The following is a 17,532-nucleotide window of genomic DNA, read 5'->3' on the forward strand; positions in this document are numbered from 1 at the left end:
GAGTGAACCTGACCAAAGGTCACTACCTCAAAAGGGAGCTCAGGCTAAGGCCAAGTGGACCTAGCCGAAGGTCTCAACCTCAGTAGGGGGCTCAGGCAAAGGCCGAGTGAACCTGACCGAAGGTCACAACCTCATAAGGGAACTCAGGCCAAGGCCAAGTGAACCTGACCGAAGGTCACTACCTCAAAAGGGAGCCTAGGCTATGGCCGAGTGGACCTAGTCGAAGGTCTCAACCTCGGTAAGGGGCTCAAGCAAAGGCCGAGTGAACCTGACCAAAGGTCTCAACCTCGGAAGGGGGCTCAGGCTAAGGCCGAGTGAACCTGACTGAAGGTCACTACCTCGATAGGGAACTCAGGCCAAGGCCGAGTGAACCTGACCGAAGGTCACTACCTTGGTAGGGAACTCAGGCCAAGGCCGAGTGAACCTGATTGAAGGTCTCAACCTCCGAAGGGGGCTCAGGCCAAGGCCAAGTGAACCTGATCGAAGGTAACTACCTCAGTAGGGAACTCAGGTCAAGGCCGAGTGAACTTGACCGAAGGTCACTATCTCGGTAGGAGTCTCAGCCAAAGGCCAAGCAGACCTAATCGAAGGTCAACCTCAGAAGGGAGCTCAGGCCAAGGCTGAGTGAACCTGACTGAAGGTTAGAACCTCGATTGGTGGCTCAGGCCAAGACTGAGCATAACTAATCGAAGGTTGTGTTTTTAAGACGAATGCCAAAACCAAAGGCTGAAGGGGCACTCGAAAGAGAAATTAGGTAGTTACTTCCACTGAAAGAGCATCCTAGTGGAAGTAAGGGGGTTGTTGATACAATAAAATTTTTCACCTAATAAAGCGAAGACATATGGCATTCAAGAGAGGGACGCGTGTTGCCCATCCGATAGAGGCCGCAAGGCTTCAAACCACGTGAGGAGAAGATGCCCGAGGGGGATTCCTGAAACCCTAGGCCGAGAAACCCTATAAGAGGGAACCAAAAAGAAATTGGGGGAGGTACGCCGACACCCACCATTACTCTTGTAAAAACACTGTTCTGTCAGTCACTAACTTTGGCATTGAAGGACTAATCCTAGAGATACTCCGGGCCTCTGCCTTCTGTGCTTGTGCAGGGTCAGCTCATACGGATTTTTGGTAGTAACAGGAAACAACCATCACAACCTAAACCCACTAACCATTCCAAACCACCTACAGCCACTAACCATGAAGTCCTTTGGGATGCACCTTCAATGAACTCCGACGAAGACATCTCCTCCCGTCCTTGCATTCACTGTAATACCCTACTTCTTAAACCCGGTCTGATTACACGGTTGACCCGATTTAACTATGCAGGACCCAAACCGGAGAGAGTTAGAGCGGGCTCCTCATGGACTATGATGGCAAGGGTGACCTTAAACACCGGCTGGCCCGATAAGTCCGAGCCAGTGCCAAAAGAGACGGGAGTACCCAAGCCGTGTACATGCACCTATCATAAGGCCATGTACAGATAAAGTAGGTATTATAGCCGTATATTAAGGTGTATACGTATATTCCATCGCATGCCAAGGGTGGGGTTCGCATCGAGGCCCGAACTCTGTCAAAATTCCAAGTTTTGGCCCTCAGGTGGGCAGACAGGTGGGCGCACCCACCCACCTGAGTGACCCATCCATGTGAACTATTTAGTTATTTAAAAAGTATATATATAGCATTTATGATTTTCTTTTCTTTTCATTTATGACACTCGTACGTTGGTGAGGATAGTAAAGAGGAGAGAGAAAAGAAAGGGAAGAAGAAGGGAAAAGAAGGAAGAGGAGGAAGAAAAGGATTTCAGCGGCGTCGAAGCTTTATCTTCCCATTCCGGCGCCGGAAGAGTGATCTTCAACACTAGATCTACATTTAGAGGTAAGCAAAGTTGGGTTCCTTAAACATTCACCATACCCAAGCTTAAACCCTTGATTCGAGTAGGGTTTCTTGAGATCTTGTAAATCCCCTTTGAAATGATGAATCTAAGGTTTAATAGATGATTTATGTGTTGATCTTGAAGGATTTGAAGAGGTATTGACAAGGTTGGAGAAGCATTGTGGGTTTGAAGTGATTTTGAGGGTTTGAAGGTGTTCTTGAGCAAAGTAGGTAAGATGGCTTCCCATCACTTGAATCTAACCTAGATCTAGGTTAGAACCATCCTATAAGACATTGAAAGTGTGAAGAATGGGTAGGAAAAAGCCCCATTTGAATCCCCAAAGAATGAAGGAAGTTGGAAAGAAACAGCAGGTTTCCCACCAAGACCGGTGGGCAAACCGGTGGGCCATCTGGCCCGCCTGTGGGCACCTGCCTGAGAGGGTAGGGCCTTCGAGCACAACCGGTGGGCCAGACCAGTGGGCCAACCGATGGGCCAGACAGCCCACCTGTCTGACCCACCTGTGGGGCCCCGAAGGTGATTTTTACATCCGATTGGACCCAAATCGGACGTGTGACCTCCTTTTAGGATTTTAAAGATGATCGTGTCATTGGATCGTGTTAATTTTGATTCCAAAATAGTGAAGTACTAACCCCGCTCAATCATGTTAGGTTCACCAAATCCTACGCTTCTCGCACCGGATCTCACCCGTACCGAACGGGAATCCTTGTACACTACAAGTAAGTGGGGAGTGGACGTTTGGCCTTGCTGCAAGGCATTGTTTGGCATTCATTTAATTGTATCTAGTCTAATCATGCCATCATGAATATGATATGTAGATTAGTCATCCTCACATTGTTATGCATGTGTGTTACGTTACTTTCTAAATGCCAAGTGATGAGATGCTTATGTGATGAATGTGACATCATTGTGCATAATGCATTAATAGACTAGATGCCGTAGTCGGCTTGGACACGAATGCATTGGTGGCCCGTGGTATGGGACGCGGTGGCACTATGCAATCGTACTATTGTCATATAGGAGCATGCGGTTTAGGATTTTCACCATCCCGTGATACGACCCTTCCCAACAGGGGTTAAGGTGTTGGGTTACCATTTGGGGGGAAGTAGTGGTCACGCTTGTCGGGTCACTGTGGCGGTTAGACATAATGCCCGGTGGGTCATTAGGACAGTCGGCAACCCCGGTGGTATATTCAAGAGGGCCAATCGTACTGCTTTTAAATTGCTGGAGTCAGCGCCTTTAATTTCAGTCATTTACTTTTCTGTTGAGAGCCGGTGGTCGGCATTATTTTTACTTTTCCGAGTACTCACGGTGGGCCTTCTCCGACAGCCCTATGGGCGTATCGCGGGATGGAGTTTGCTGCTCGTACCCAAAGTATACGCGCACTGTGGCTGTAGTAGCACTAAATCGAAGACTTAGTAATGTTGCTTAGGTAGATGTGATTTAAAATGTAATGCATAGCATGTAGTGCATATGATTGTGTTTCGTTGTGTGGACTGCTGTGTGGTCCATCTTTTCACTTACTGAGCTAGTGAGCTCATCCCACATGTGCACTCCTTTTTAGATGATTTTACAGGTCATACATCTGAAGAGCACGGGGTGGGTCCCACAGTCGAGTTCCCCGAAGAGGACTGGTGGACCCCTGAGGAGTTAGAGCACGGCACTGATTGCCCGTGCGAGAGTTGTGCTGCGGGACCACAGTTCTGATGCCGAGCTGATCTCCACTTTTGAGGCCAAGTTAATCTCTACCACGCGATGTCGAGCTGGGCTCAAACCTTGATGCCGAGCTGAGCTCTAGCCTTTGATACCGAGTCGAGCTGTGTACTCTGATTATTTTGATGGTTTTCTTTATGTACTCGATATGTGAATTGTACTTGTATTGTGTAAATATCATGCCTTCGGGCCCACATGTATATAACTATTGTATCACAATTCGGGTATCAAGTATTATGGGAATATTCACAGGTAAATCTAGTCTTCCGCTGATCTGATAAGTTTTATTAGTTGTGTGTATCGCTGTGGTGGAATACAGTATCAGATGATCCTGGCAGGTTTGGGTTAACCGGTGTTAACCCGGTCACTGGCCCGGTTCGGTGTGAACGGGGTGTGACAACGGTGGTATCAGAGCGTGATGCTCTGCTCCACTCACAGCATACCATTAGAATCCCGTAGAATCTGTAATAGGGAAATGGGGTTGGGTTAATGTAAAAGCTTTAAAGAGTAAAAGCCAAAGAAAGAAATATTAAAAAGGGTTGCATTTAGATGTTGCATTCATGGCATGCGTGAGAGTAGATAAAAGTAATAAGTTGATGTTATAACCTATCGAGTACTAGTTTGACGAAATTTCGATAGCATAACGACGTAAAATGGGATTTCGAAAAATTTTTCACACAAACACCTGATAAACAATATATTTATATATGACAATGATCAAATGTAGCAAAATACACCACAACTAAACTACACAAGTATTCAACATATGAATTCACCATAAAAATCGTTATCAAAATATATTATTCCACAAATGATTCAAGTTACAGTGCAAATATAAGGAATGAGAAGAAATGAAATATACAACAAGGTCCACAAAAAGGAAAATAGATAAAAAGCTGGTGTGGGCGAGCTAAGCCCTCACTGGTCATCGTCGTCGTCATCAATGATCACCACGTTCGCCGGAGGCCTAGAGTTGACGTCGAGGCGATGGTCGTAGTAGTCAAACCTCTCGTTTACTAGCAGTACTGCCCTCCGTAGTCGGCCAAAATCTGTTGACATGGCATTGGCCGTGGTGCTCAAGTCCTGGCCCAGTTGGAGAAAGGAGTTCTCCAAAGTAGCTTGCCTCTCCAGGATGCGTTCCTCCCTAGAAGCACTCTCGTCCAGCCTTCTCAGTAGCTGAACTTGGCCGTCCTGTAAGGCCCGCATGGTGGACATCATGCCCTCGAAGTCGTATGCACCACTCCCAGGTGGTGGGGCTCTAGGCTGTGAGGCTGCAGCTCTGGAGGAACCAGGATCGGGGCCTCTCGACTCCTGAGGTGCCTCCTCAGGGATGTCACCACCCACCAGATCATCCTCCTCGTCCTGAGGAACATAGTCCTCATCCTCCTCGCTGGACTCCTCCTCCATGTGGACATCCTCCCTAGGGGCAGCCCTCCTATCCCTACCTCTCTAAGCTCCTGCTCTCGGAGGTGTATCCATAAGGGTATGGAGACCCATCCTCAGGAAGTTACCCCTGTCGAACCTATCAGCCGGAGTCTTCCCGTCCTTGCCACTCAGGTCCACCCCGAAGAACTCAAAGATCCTAGTGAGGATCCTGCCATAGGGGAATCCTCCATCCTCAGGGTGGGAAGTATGGTGCTCCATCGTCCTGAGAATGATGTACGGCAGGCACAAGTGCTCGACACCTCCCTTTACGGCCGTGTAGATGCAGAAAGCAATGAAGGCCGCCATGAAACCCACCTAGTTCCGATGACCTCCTCTGGGAAGCAGGTTGAACTGGACCAAACGGGCGAATAAACGAACCTCGGGGTAGAAGGACATCTCGGACTCCGGACGGGTACTGCTACCGCAGATGGTCTCGTAGATGAAGTCCGACGTCTCCAAGCTTATAAATGGTCCCAGAGGCTTACTCCTGGGAGGACTGTAGTATCGATAACCAGTTGCCGATATGCCCAAGATGCTGGCCAAGGTATCCACGGTCAGCTGGATATCTACCCCCTTCACCAAGCTGACTATGGTGTACTCCCCGTACGGATAAGAAACCTCCAAGTTACAGTAGAATCTGCAAACCAGCTGCTCGTAGCATGGACGGTCTACCTGGAGGATAGACTCCCAGCCCAGTGCTGAGAACCTCTCCTGAAGCTGAGCCTTATGGAAGTCGTCGACTACCACGGTCTTCTCCATCATCACTGACCTCTTCAGGAAAGTCGGCCAGTTGGCTGCTGCCTCTGCACTATGGAAGAGCTCCTCATCATAGTCTGAAGGGTCAGACCGGGCAGGTCCGGGTCTCCCTATGCGGGGGGCTGGAGAGCTGGTTCCCGCACTCTTCCGCTTAGAAGCGGTGGTCTTACGTCGAACGCCAGAAGAAGAGGGTCCTTTGCCGGTGCGAGATGACATCCTGGCAAGAAGAAAAGAAAGCAGGGTGAGTAAGGAAAGGAAAATGACAGCAGTAAAGGGGAGCCCCAAAACTCAAATTTCTCGCAAAATAGGAAAAGCGACAAGCTAGGAATGATAGGGAGCCTATGAACGAGATGCACGGTAAGTGCCAAAGCGGGGTCATGATAAAACAGCAAAATGATAGCAAGGAGCATATGTAACATGAGAGGATTCAATTTCAATGGCAAATTCATTCACAATGGAGTAAAACTTGAAACCATAGGTCTAAGATGGAAATGCCATGGTAGTGGGATCATGAATGTACAAAAACATACCCTAATAGACTATGGAGGTCCACAAATACCAAGTATGTGATGAAAATCAAGGAAACCCAATTCAAAAGAGGGGTTTTCATGGGGAGACATGGGGATTCCAAGCAAAAGAGACATTTCACGAATTCTATAGCATGTTAAACACAAATCAAGTGTAATGCATCACAAATGAATCATTAATTGGAGAAAAAGAGCGAGAATTGAAGAAATCCCCAAATTGGGAAAACTAGGGCACGATTTGGGGTTTTTCTCCAAATGAGCAGATAAAATCCTAATAAACTAGAAATGACCACAAGAGGAACATCACAATCACATGGAAATGCTATTCTATGGAAAGAAATATGGAAAGAAAGCCTAGATTAAAGTCTACACATGGATTTATCCCCCAAGTGAAAATTCTGAGGAAAAAGAGAAGGAGAACTTACTTGGAAGTGGGAGATGTGAATCTTCTCAAACGCGCCAAGTTGATGAGTGGAACCGCGAGTGGAAGCGCCGAGGAGACCTCCAAGATCGCCCAAGGAAGAGAGGGAGAGAGAGAGAAAGAGGAAAGGAAGGAGGTAAGACAGAACAGGGCCTGTAGGGCCCTGTTCGCATTTTTACTCTGCCAGGACTGGCGGGCCCCCTTGCCCGCTGGTGTCACCCACCGGTTTAAGGTTCTGGGACCGACGGGCCCCTACCCGTCGGTGCAACCCACCGATTGTTGAAATTGGGAAAATTTTGAAATTTTTTATTATTATTTATATTACTAATATGATTATATTGATTATTATTATTATTATTCCTATGTTAATGTGTTATGGTCAAGTGGGACCATTGACATACCTGTTAAGGCATTGGCCCTGTATCTCGGAATTAAGTTGTGGTTAATTGCAGACTATCATACACTACAATACCCTATGTGATGGCATATAATTATGTGCCGAAATCAATTCCACGGTGTTTAACCAATATGGTGTGTGATATGTTCCAGGTACAGGGATACGATGGTATGTACTAGATCCGGTCGCAATGCCCGAGGTACCTCACGTGGTCCTCATCTGGTCGGTCAACCACTGAATCCCAGGGGGTCCCGCTCTGTGGGGCAATCCTCACTTCCACCACCTTCAAAGACCCTTGGTCAGGGTGGGGCACATGGGGACCCACCTATGACTATACTCTCGGACCCTCCACCGGTTATTACTCTGGGAGATGTTGCTACCATAATTCAGCAGTCACAACAGGCTTTTCAGCAACAAATGCTTCAGCAACAGCAAACATTTATGACTGCTATTCAGCAACAATTGGACCTTTCTCAATCGGGTCAACCTCCCCGGGTACTCACTCCACAGGACCTGCCTGTAGGGTCAGGAACGGGACCACAAGTGGGGGGTACACCTCCAATTCCACCATTCAATATTCCTCAGTATGGGGTGCCTCCTCCATACTCTTACTATCCGGCTTATGCTCCTAACTTCCCACCGACAAATAATACGTCAAAGGTAGTGGAGTCATTCAAGAGGAACTTACCACCTGTATTCTCTAAGGTGGGGAGTGATCCTCTGGAACCAAACCAGTGGATCCAAGAACTAGAGAAAATATTTGAGGTGCTTGAGTGCACGGACGCACAGAAACTCATTTGTGTTGGGTTGCAACTCAAGAAGGAGGCAAATTCTTGGTGGCAAGCCTCCAAGCCCATATTGCTGGTTGCCCATCCAGAACCCACTTGGGAACAGTTCTAGGAGTTGTTCTTGGACAACCATTACCCGCGCAGCTTCAGAGACCGCAAGGAGACTGAGTTTATGGCTTTAACTCAAGGAGGTAAGACTGTCCTTGAGTACCAACAACAATTTGAGAGCTTGTTCCATTTTGCCCCAAGGCATATGAGGACAACTGAAGAGAAGGCCGCGAGATTCCTAAAAGGCCTAAAAGCATCCATTGGGTCTGTACTTGAGGTCTTGGATTTGACTGACTATGGCCAGATTGTGCAAAAGGCCAAGACCATGGAGGATAAGCAAAGGGGAGAACAGTCCCTCACCCCTAGACTGTGGAAGAGAACGAACCCATTTTCGGATATGGGGAACTCCTCCAAGGCATACTGTGGATCGTACAGTTCTAGGCCTATGTATAGGCAGCCCTATAGGCCATCTGGCTACCCTCTTAGACCAGCTGGTGGTTCGGGTTCCACATCTTTTCGCTTGAACACTGGTGCGGCACCTATAGCTCCAAGGCCACCTCGACCTCCATCTGCAACGGGTCAAGTACAGAGGGGCCCCGCCCCAGTTCCGACATCTCAGATTCGTTACTTTAATTGCCATTCATATGGGCATTATGCAAAAGACTGTCGGGTCAGACCAGCCTTGCCCTCCAGTCAGCCCTCTACGTACCGACCTCCCTTAGCTCGGGGGAATCAACCGCCGGGTAGGATGTATGCTCTATCAGTCGAGGAAGCTGAGGCTAGTACAGAAGTAGTAGCAGGTACATTTTAAATTAAGAATTTCCTTATGTTAAATATTGATGACCTGCTGAAATTATATGCATTGTTACACTAGGTATCCTACCCATATCAGGCATACCAGCCTATGTTTTATTCGATTCAGGAGCTACACATTCATTCGCATCTAAGAGATTTACCGAGAAACTTGGGATGCCACCCAGGATCCTAGATCATGGAATGATTGTTAGTATGCCTACTGGTAAAGTTACACAGTTGAAGGAGGTATATGGGTCGTGCCCAGTGGAAATTAGTGGGAAGAACTTTGACGCACAACTCATTAAGTTCAATATACAGAATTTTGATGTTATATTGGGTATGGATTAGTTATCGGCTCATTGAGCTAATGTGATGTGTGCTGAAAAGTTGATTAGGGTGATAGATGACGAAGGAAGAGAATTGGTATACCGAGCAAATAAAACGAAACGGGTGAGAAAGGTCCTTATCTCCGCTCTTCAAGCGGTAAAGTTGTTGGAAGACGGCTGTCAGGGCTACTTAGCATCGGTACTTGATGTTGATGCCAGGATTACACCTCTAGAAGAGGTAAAGGTGTTAAAGAGTTTCCCGACGTCTTTCCAAATGATCTGATGCATTTACCACCTGATAGAGAGTTGGAGTTTGCCATAGATTTGACTCCTGGAGCAGCTCCAATATCTAAGGCTCCATATAGGATGGCACCAGCTGAATTGAAGGAGTTACAGATGCAGTTGCAGGAATTATTGGAAAAGGGGTTTATTCGCCCAAGTGTTTCACCTTGGGGTGCCCCAGTATTGTTTGTCAAGAAGAAGGATGGCAGCTTGCGTATGTGCATTGATTACCGGGAGTTGAACAGCTAACAATTAAGAACCGGTATCCATTGCCACGCATTGATGATTTATTTGACCAACTGCAGGGTGCAAGGGTATTTTCAAAGATAGACCTTAGATCAGGCTATTACCAGCTCAAGATCAAGAGCAGTGACATACCCAAGACAGCATTTAGGACTCGGTATGGTCACTACGAGTTCCTAGTGTTATCTTTTGGGTTAACCAATACATCAGCAGCATTCATGGATCTAATGAATCGAGTATTTCAGGATGTGCTCGATAAATGGGTAATTGTCTTTATTGATGACATCTTGATCTACTCCAAGACAGAAGAGGAGCACACTCAACACTTGAGAATGGTGTTACAGAGGTTGAGAGAACAACAATTGTTTGCCAAATACAGCAAATGTGAATTTTGGCTTGAGCAAGTTGGATTCCTGGGGCATGTAGTGTCTAAGGCCGGAATCGAGGTAGATCCTGATAAGGTGAAAGCACTAGTGGAATGGGAAAGCCCCAAGAATGTCACTGAAATTAGAAGCTTCTTGGGTTTGGCTGGATACTACAGGCGTTTCATTGAGAATTTTGCCCGAATCTCAGCACCAATGACTAAATTAACCAAAAAGGGTGTAAAATTCGACTGGACAGAGGAATGTGAGAAGATTTTCCAGGAATTGAAGAAGAGGCTGGTGTCGGCCCCCTGTGTTGACCATCCCTGAAGGCACAGGTGGGATGACAGTCTACACTGATGCTTCCAACGTTGGTTTGGGTTATGTTCTCATGCAACGCAGTAAGGTAATAGCGTATGCATCCCGACAACTAAAGGAGTATGAGAAGAACAACCCCACTCATGACTTGGAACTAGCTGCAGTCATTTTTGCCCTTAATATCTGGCGATATTATTTGTATGGGGATAAGTGTGAGATATATAGTGATCATAAAAGCCTGAAGTACTTCTTCACCCAGAAGGATTTGAACATGAGACAGAGAAGATGGCTTGAGCTCATGAAGGATTATGACTGCGACATTCAGTATCATCCAGGCAAGGCAAATGTAGTGACAGATGCATTGAGTCAGAAGGCACAGACTGTGTCACTCTCTTACTTGGCAGTCAGCCCACCACTCGTGCAAGAGGCGATGCTAATGGATGAGACCCTCCTATAAGAAGGAGCAACCTTAGAGTTTGAACGTCAACCAGAAAACCTTAAATGGTTTATTGTATCCTTGACAGCTCTACAGGTGCATCCGACCATCAAGCAAGAGGTAATAATGAAACAACCTTTAGAGCCTGAATTGCAGCGGATCAAAGTTAAGGTTCAAGATCAAACAATGAACGACCCAGATTTTGTTTTAGCCAGTGATGGGGCATTGATGTTTAGAGGCAGATTGTGTGTACCCGATGATTTGGATATACAAGAAAAGATAGTACGAGAAGCACACAGTTTTGAGTACTCACTCCACCCAGGAAGTACCAAGATGTACAAAGACCTCAAACAAAATTACTGGTGGCCAAACATGAAAGTCACCATAGCTCTGTATGTGGCGAGTTGTCTTACATACCAGAAAGTAAAAGCTGAGAGGCATCGACCTTATGGTACCCTTCAGCCACTCCCAGTACCAGAATGGAAGTGGGAAAGGATTACAATGGACTTCGTCATCGGACTACCAAGTACACCTAAGGGAATGGACGCGATATGGGTGATCGTTGATCAGCTTACTAAGACTGCTCATTTCATTCCCATCAAGACCAAGTTCTCTATGGCCAAATTAGCACAACTCTACATGGATAACATAGTGCACTTGCACGGAGTGCCAGTGAGCATTGTATCAGATAGGGACCCAAGATTCACTTCCAGGTTTTGGAAAAGCTTCCAGCATGCCTTAGGATCACAATTGAAATTGAGTACTGCTTTTCACCCACAGACAGATGGTCAGTCAGAGCGGACCATACAGTATTAGAAGACATGCTCAGGGCATGTGCAATGGAGATGGGTGGTAGTTGGGAAGAGTATATACCTCTTATGGAGTTTGCCTATAACAACAGTTACCAAGCTACAATTGGGATGGCTCCATATGAGGCATTATATGGCAGGAAGTGCAGAACTCCTCTGTATTGGGACGAGGTAGGCGAACATCGAATGTTAGGACCTGAAATGATACAGATGACTTGTGACAAGGTCGACATTATTCGAGAGCGGATTAAAGCAGCTCAGTCTCGTCAGAAGAGCTATGCAGACAGTCGCAGGAAGGACAACGAATTTTAGCCAGGAGAAAAGGTATTTCTCAAGATCTCTCCTACCAAAGGGTTGCAAAGGTTTCACAGAAAGGGGAAGTTGAGCCCAAGATACATTAGACCATTTGAGATCTTAGCCCGGCTTGGCTCAGTAACATACACGCTTACTCTGCCACCTTCACTCGGGGACGTTCATAATGTATTCCATGTATCCATGTTAAAGCAATACGTTCATGATCCCTCTCATGTGTTACCCGTGGAGCCAGAATACCTTGAAGCTGACATGACCTATACAGAGCAGCCAGCTGAAATTTTGGACCAAAAGGTGAAAACCCTTCGCAACCGCTCCATTTCCTATATAAAGGTGCGATGGGCTAATCATTCACTTGAAGAAGCGTCTTGGGAGAAAGAGGATGAAATGCAAGCCAAGTACCCTTCTCTTTTTTATCAACCAGGTACGCAATTTCGAGGACGAAATTTTTCAGAAGGGGGGGTAAATGTAATACCTTATTTTTTAAACCCGGTCTGATTACACAATTGACCCGATTTAACTAGGCAGGACCCGAACCGGAGAGAGTTAGAGCTGGTTCCTTATGGACTATGATGGCTAGGGTGACCTTAAACACCGGCTGGCCCGACAAGTCCGAGCCAGTGCCAGAAGAGACGGGAATACCCAAGCCGTGTGCATACACCTATCATAAGGCTATGTACAGATAAAGCAGGTATGTAGTCATATATTAAAGTGTATACGTATATTACATCATATGCCAAGGGTGGGGTTCGCGCCGAGGCCCGAACTTTGTCAAAATCCCAAGTTTTGGCCCTCAGGTGGGCGGACAGGTGGGCGCAACCACCCACCTGAGTGACCCATCCATGTGAACTATTTAGTTATTTAAGAAGTATATATATAGCATTTATGATTTTCTTTTCTTTTTCATTTATGACACTCGTACGTTGGTGAGGATAGTAAAGAGGAGAGAGAAAGGAAAGGAAAGAAGAAGAGAAGAGAAGGAAGAGGAAGAAGAGAAGGATTTCGGCGGCGTCGAGGCTCGATCTCCCCATTCCGGCGCCGGAAGAGTGATCTTTAACACTAGATCTACATTTAGAGGTAAGCAAAGTTGGGTTCCTTAACCCTTCACCATACCCAAGTAAAACCCTTGATTTGGGTAGGGTTTCTTGAGATCTTGTAAATCCCCTTTGAAATGATGAATCTAAGGTTTAATAGATGATTTATGTGTTGATCTTGAAGGATTTGAAGAAATATTTACAAGGTTGGAGAAGCATTGTGGATTTGAAGTGATTTTGGGGTTTTGAAGGTGTCCTTGAGCAAAGAAGGTAAGATGGCTTCCCATTCCTTGAATCTAACCTAGATCTAGGTTAGAGCCATCCTATAAGACTTTGAAAGTGTGAAGAATGGGTTTGGAAAAGCCCCATTTGAATCCCCAAAGAATGGAGAAAGTTGGGAAGAAACAGCAGGTTTCCTGCCAAGACCGGTGGGCCATCTGGCCCGCCTGTGGGCACCCGCCTGAGAGGGCAGGGCCCTCGGGCACAATCGGTGGGCCAGACCGATGGGCTAACCAGCGGGCCACCTTACCCGTCGGTCTTAGCAGACCCCTTGGCCCAACCGACAGGCCAACCGGTAGGCCAGTCTACCCATCGGTCCAAACCGGTGGGCCAGACCGATGGGCTGTCTGACCCACCTGAGAGGCTCCAAATGTGATTCTTACGTCCGATTGGACCCAAATCGGACGTGCGACCTTCTTTTAACGTTCTAAACATGATTTTGTCATTGGATCTCATTAATTTTGATCCTAAAATGGTGAAATACTAACCCCACTCACTTATGTTAGGTTCACCAAATCTCCCGCTTCTCGCACCGGATCTCACCCATACCGAACGGAAATCCTTGTACACTACAAGTAAGTGGGGAGTGGACGTTTGGCCTTATTGCAAGGCATTGTTTGGCATTCATTTAATTGTATCTAGTCTAGTCATGCCGTCACGAAATTACTATGTAGATTAGTCATTCTCACATTGTTATGCCATGGGTGTTGTGTTTACTTTCTAAATGCCAAGTGATGCTATGCTTATGTGATGGATGTTGACATCATTGTGCATGATGCATTAACAGACTAAATGCCGTAGTCAGCTTGGAAACGAGTGCATTGGTGGCCCGTGGTATGGGACGCGGTGGCACTATGCAATCGTACTATTGTCATATAGGAGCATGCGGTATTAGGATTATCACTTTCTAGTGCTACGACCCTTCTCAACAGGGGTTAAGGTGTTGGGTTACCATTCGGGGGGAAGCAGTGGTCGCGGTTGTCGGGTCACTGTGGCGGTTAGACATAACGCCCGGTGGGTCATTAGGATAGTCGGCAACCCCGGTGGTATATTCAAGAGGGTCAATCGTACTGCTTTTAAATTGCTGGAGTCAGCACCTTTAATTTCAGTTATTTATATTTTTGTTGAGAGCCGGTGGTCGGCATGTTTTTTACTTTTTCGAGTACTCACGGTGGGCCTTCTCCGACAGCCCTATGGGTGTATCACGGGATGGAGCTCGCGGCTCGTACCCGGAGTATACGCGCACTGTGGTTGTAGTAGCACTAAACCAAGGACTTAGTAATGTTGCTTAGGTGGATGTGAATTAAAATGTAATGCCTAGCATATAGTGCATATGGTTGTGATATATTGTGTGGACTGTTGTGTGGTCCACCTTTCCACTTACTGTGCTAGTGAGCTCATCCCACGTGTGCACTTCTTTTTAGATGATTTGTAGGTCATCCATCTGAAGAGCGTGGGTCGGGTCCCACGGTTGAGTTCCCTGAAGAGGACTGGTGGGCCCCTGAGGAGTTAGAGCACGGCACTGATTGCTCATGCGAGAGTTATGCTGCGGGACCACAGTTCTGAGGCCGAGCTGTGCTCCACTTCTGAGGCCGAGCTGAGCTCTACCATATGATGCCTAGCTGGGCTCAACCCTTGATGCCGAGCTGAGCTCTAGCCTTTGATACCGAGCCGAGCTGTATACTCTGATTTTTTATGGTTTCATTTATGTACTTGATATGTGAATTGTACTTTTATTGTGTAAATATCATGCCTTCGGGCCACATGTATATAACTATTGTATCACAATTCGGGTATCGAGTATTATGAGAATATTCACAGGTAAACCAAGTCTTCGGCTGATCTGATAATCTTTTATTAGTTGTGTGTATGCTGTGGTGGAATACAGTATCAGATGGTCCTGGCAGGTTTGGGTTAACCGGTGTTAACTCGGTCACTGGCCCGGTTCCGTATGAACGGGGTGTGACAAATCATCTGTATCATTTCAGGTCCTAACATTTGGTGTTCGCCTACCTCATCCCAATACAGAGGAGTTCTGCACTTCCTACCATATAATGCCTTATACGGAGCCATCCCAATTGTAGCTTGGTAACTGTTGTTATAGGCAAACTCCATAAGAGGTATATATTCTTCCCAACTACCACACATCTCCATTGCACATGCCCTAAGCATGTCTTCTAATATCTGTCTGGTTCGCTCTGACTGACCATCGGTCTGTGGGTGGAAAGCAGTACTCAAATTCAATTGTGATCCCAAGGTACGTTGGAAGCTTTTCCAAAATCTGGAAGTGAACCTTGGGTCCCTATCTGATACAATGCTCACTGGCACTCCATGTAAACGCACTATGTTATACATATAAAGCTTTGCTAGTTTGGCCATAGAGAACTTGGTCTTGATGGGAATGAAATGAGCAGTCTTAGTAAGCCGATCAACGATCACCCATATCGCATCCATTCCCTTAGGTGTACATGGTAGTCCGGTGACGAAGTCCATTGTAATCCTTTCCCACTTCTATTCTGGTACTGGGAGTGGCTGAAGAGTACCATAAGGTCGATGCCTCTCAGCTTTTACCTTCTGGCATGTAAGACAAGTCGCTACATATAGAGCTATTGTGACTTTCATGTTTGGCCACCAGTAATTTGTTTGAGGTCTTTGTACATCTTTGTACTTCCTGGGTGGAGTGAGTACTCGGAGTTGTGTGCTTCTCGCACTATCTTGTCTTGTATATCCAAATCATCGGGTACACACAATCTGCCTCGAAACATCAATGCCCCATCATTGGCTAAAACAAAATCTGGGTCGTTCATTGTTTGATCTTGAACCTTAACTATGATCCGCTACAATTCAGGATCCAAAGGTTGTTTCATTATTACCTCTTGCCTAATAGTTGGATGCACCTATAGAGCCGCCAAGGAAACAGTCAACCATCTAATGTTTTCTGGTTGATGTTCGAGCTCTAAGGTCGCTCCTTCATATAAGAGGGTTTCATCCATTAGCATCGCCTCTTGCACGAGTGGTGGGCTGACTGCTAAGTATGAGAGTGACACAGTCTGTGCCTTCCGACTCAATGCATCTGCCACAACATTAGCCTTACCGGGATGATACTGAATGTCACAGTCATAATCCTTCATGAGCTCAAGCCATCTCCTCTGCCTCATGTTCAAATCCTTCTGGGTGAAAAAGTACTTAAGGCTTTTGTGATCACTGTATATCTCATACTTCTCTCCATACAAATAATGTCGCCAAATCTTAAGGGCAAAAATGACTGTGGCTAGTTCTAAGTCATGAGTGGGGTAGTTCTTCTCATATTCCTTCAATTGTCGGGAAGCATACGCTATCACCTTTCCGTGTTGCATGAGAACACAACCCAACCCAACTTTGGATGCATCAGTGTAGATTGTCATTCCACCTGTGCCTTTAGGAATGGTCAACACAGGGGCCATCACTAATATTTTCTTCAATTCCTGGAAGCTCTTCTCACATTCCTCTACCCAGTCGAATTTCATAACCTTTTTAGATAACTTGGTCATTGGTGTTGAGATCCGAGCAAAATTCTCAATGAAGCGCCGGTAATATCCTGCCAAACCCAAGAAGCTTCTAATTTCAGTGACATTCTTAGGACTTTCCCATTCTACTACTGCTTTCACCTTATCAGGATCCACCTCGATTTCGGCCTTAGACACACGTGCCCCAGGAATCCAACTTGCTCAAGCCAAAAATCACATTTGTTGTATTTGACAAACAACTGTTGTTCTCTCAACCTTTGTAACACCATTCTCAAGTGTTGAGTATGCTCCTCTTCTGAATTGGAGTAGATCAGGATGTCATCAATAAAAATAATTATCCATTTATCGAGGACATCGTGAAATACTCGATTCATTAAATCCATGAATGCTGCCAGTGCATTGGTTAACCCAAAAGATAACACTAGGAACTCATAGTGACTATACCGAGTCCTGAATGTTGTCTTGGGTATGTCGCTGCTCTTTATCTTCAGCTGATAATAGCCTGATCGAAGGTCTATCTTTGAAAATACCTTGGCACCCTGCAGCTAGTCAAATAAATCATCAATACGTGGCAATGGATACCGGTTCTTAATGGTTAGCTTATACAATTCCCGGTAATCAATGCACATACGCAAGCTACCATCTTTCTTCTTGACAAACAATACTGGGGCACCCCAAGGTGAAACACTTGGGCCAATAAACCCCTTTTCCAGTAATTCCTATCACTGCATCTGCAACTCCTTCAATTCAGCTGGTGCCATCCTGTATGGAGCCTTAGATACTGGAGCTGCTCTAGGAGTCAAATCTATGGCAAACTCCAACTCTCTATCAGGTGGTAAATGCATCAGATCATCTGGGAAGACATCG

The sequence above is a fragment of the Macadamia integrifolia genome, chromosome 10 (genome assembly GCF_013358625.1).
Source record: "Macadamia integrifolia cultivar HAES 741 chromosome 10, SCU_Mint_v3, whole genome shotgun sequence".
In the NCBI taxonomy this organism is placed as follows: domain Eukaryota; kingdom Viridiplantae; phylum Streptophyta; class Magnoliopsida; order Proteales; family Proteaceae; genus Macadamia; species Macadamia integrifolia.